Source organism: Condylura cristata, unplaced genomic scaffold (assembly GCF_000260355.1).
Source record: "Condylura cristata isolate star-nosed mole 26May11 unplaced genomic scaffold, ConCri1.0 scaffold00001, whole genome shotgun sequence".
In the NCBI taxonomy this organism is placed as follows: Eukaryota; Metazoa; Chordata; class Mammalia; order Eulipotyphla; family Talpidae; genus Condylura; species Condylura cristata.
Genome location: NW_004567102.1, coordinates 10,561,907 through 10,565,292, shown reverse-complemented (window position 1 = coordinate 10,565,292; position 3,386 = coordinate 10,561,907).

Here is a 3,386-nt window from a genome sequence, read left to right as displayed (position 1 = left end):
ATGGAAACCTCCAAGGGACAGATTCGGGGTTCATCTGACTTAGATTAAAAGATGATGTGATGGGGAGGGAAATAATCATTGGTGCCATCCCCTGGGCCCAGCATTCCTGATCACTCAGGGCCATTTAGCGGTGGCACTCCTGCAGATGTTGGGGGTGCTGCTAATAGTTAGAGCGGTGGCAATCACATTCAGGGACCACTTTGTCAGCCTGCCGTAGGCATTTCCCATGCTGACATCACCTCTTCCTGGTGCCTCTGGAGGAGGGTTCTGCCAGTCATCCTGGGTTTTGCCCTGTGCTTGGGTACAGAAACCGAGGCTCAGATTGCTGGAGTAACTGTGAGGTCCCAGGGCCAGGAAGATGGAACTGGGGGCTTAGCTGCTGCAGTGCTGTTGGTGGCGGGGGTGGTGGACACTGATGGAAGAGACCCCAGCCTGGGAGGCGGCCCGGGGCTGGGCACTGGTGATCTCATTCACTTCTGCAACAACCCTGTGGGGCAGGTCTTACTTCACTTTGAAAAGACACTCAGGCTTGGGCATTAGTCACCTGTATGGAGGGGTGGAGCCTGGATTTTGGTTTCAAACATCTCAGCACCAGTTTTGGAATCTGTCAGCAGAACTGCTGGGAGAGGAGGCTCGATATTGGGCCCCTCTCCTCCCCAGCCCATCACATGCTGCTACAAAAGCACAAGAGTTAACATGTGCTTCTTAGCATTCCTTTGAGGTCCTCCGAAGATTTGAAAACTCCTGAGGGCTATGGACCTCCCCAGAATAACCCATTACGCAGAGGCACACATAGATAACTCTGGGCACCATTTCAGGGGTTGAGTCCCCAGGTCCCCATAGCTCATGCATTGAGCTCTCCTGTGACACACTAGAATTGGTGGCTGTGCCTGCACTGGACACATGACACAGCACAGAGCACAGGAGGTCTGTGTGTTTCAGCCCCATTTTCCATGGTGAGAACTGGAAATGACCTGAATGGCCTTCGGTGACAGGCTGGTTCAATAAACAAAGCCCATCTGTATACAGAAAATCATAATTCCAAGAAAGGGTGTCTGGGCCCTCCCTGGTGGCACAATGTGTGCATAGTGCAGCACTATGAGCTATCTGCAGCCACTGCAGCATGAGTTCGGTCCCTGGCCAGGGAGCTGACCCACATGGCACAGCAGACCTCTCCTGACCCACCCGCTGCTCCCCTCAGCAGTTCACATCAGTGGATCTGCCTGTTCTGCTCCCCAATCTGTCTCTGGGGAATCCTCTCACTCACCCGCTCTGGCCTGTACCCCTGTTCTTGTATGCATGAATAAATCTTTTAAAAAATTAAAAAAAAAGTCCCTCCCTGGTGGTGCGAAGGGTTAGGATGCAGCATTGCAAGCTCCCTGCAGCTGCTTCAGTGAGAGTTCAATCCCTGGTGCTGGGGTTGAAGGTGACCACATGGCACGGCAGACCCCTTCTGTCTGGCCCGCTGCTCCCCTCAGCAGTGATCTGCCTATTCTGCTCCCCACTCTGTCTGGTAAATCCTCTCACTGCCCCTGCATCTCTGGCCTGTACCCTAGTTATGTAAGCATAAATAAATAAATCTTTTTTAAAAAAGTGGCTGAGATAGAAATGGATATAACTCTCTATAAGAAGAGTTACACAAGCATCAGTTATGTAAAATAAAACAAAATATTCAGTAATATTACACATTTGTTCCACATGTAGGAAAATGCACAAAAAGACTGAAATGATATCTAGAACATGACCAGTAGTGGGGGTGCTTTGGGGAGGGTAGAATGTCCTGGTCAAAGGTGCCACATCCCTATTTATAATGACCTGATTTTTTTTTTTAAAAGATTTATTTATTTGTGCATACAGAACTGGGGTACAGGCAAGAAGCTCAGGGGCGGTGAGAGGCTTCACCAGAGACAGAATGGGGTACAGAACAGGCAGATCGACGAAGTGCACTGCTGAGGGGAGCAGCGGGCGGGTCAGGAGAGGTCTGCCACGCCATGTGGTCACCTCCGGGGCAGGCGGGAATCGAACTCATGTGGAAGCGGCTCTAGATTCTCAGTGCTGTGCTTTAACCCGCTGCGCCACCAGGGAGGGCCCAATGACCTGATTTTTTATAAGGACAATATATCCCTGTATTATTTGTATACTTAAAACTAATTTAAAAGAGTAGCACATTCTGGGTTTATGGGGGAAGGAGGGGTGAAGGAAAGACACTGCAGGAGGTGGTGTGGAGTGAGGAAAACCTACCCCATACCTGTCTTCTAGTCCTGACCTTGGCAGTTACCTGCCAGTGACCTTGGGCAAGTCACCTCAATTCTCAACCTTAAATTCTTCGTCCATAAAATGGGGATAAGAATGTCTGCCTCCCAGGGCTCTTGTGCAGATGAAGTAAGATAGAGAACTCCTAGCATGTAGTAGGACAAAGAATCAGCCATTATTGTGAATCAGCCATTGTTATTTCAAATTTCAGTACCCTCTCCCCTTGGTATTTGAGTTCCTACTAGGTAACAGTTGGATTAAGGGCTTTGAGACTACATCTGATTCAAGCAGAGAGGGCTTCTTGGAGGAGGAAGAGTTGGTGCTATTTGAATGTGTGTGGAAAGCAGGGCAGCAGTGACTCAGGAGGACTGAGTGTAGCAGCCAGGAGGGGTTATATCAGTGCTCTTCAAGGAATGAACTTACTGATCTCCACATGATAGACATGGACATGCCAGGGATCTAAGTTAGCTGCCTGCAGACACATAACTTGGAGGTGGAGCAAGGCAACTTGGGAAAATTACAAAAACTGGAGTGTATTTTCGGAAGGCCAGCAGGGGTGGGGGGCCTGGAGGGAGGGGCAGATGCATTTCACTAGAGACTCCTGAAGACAGGAATGTAACAGCCCAGAAGGCATGGCCTTGGTGAGTGCTCAGTAAAGGTGGGTGGAACAGACATAGTGGGAACTGAGGTGCTGTAATCTCAAGAGTCTTGAGACCACAGCCAGCAGCTTTCTCCAGCCAGGCCAGGGTGAGGGAGGCCAGGCCGTGGGCTGCTGGGAGTCTGGCTCCCTTCAAAATGGGTGGGTCCAGGGCTGGCTTCAGGTGCTATGTCAAACAAGTCCCATTTTATTGATGTGGTAACTGATAAGTGATGACAAGTGATTTAACGACCAGTCACGGTGGTGGCCAGCGAGCCAGGGGAGTCTTCTCAGAGGATCTAGCACTCGACAGCCTCTAAGATGAGGGGTCCATTCAGACGTCCCTGAGGGTCGGGCAGTGTCCTGACCATTTGCCCCCACCTCTCACACTTGTTTCCCATGGCTTGTCCATTCCAAGATTCCATGCCTTATTTCCCAAAGGGGTCACATACTCCCCATCTCAGGCAGGGCTGAATTAATTAACTACTGCCCTGTG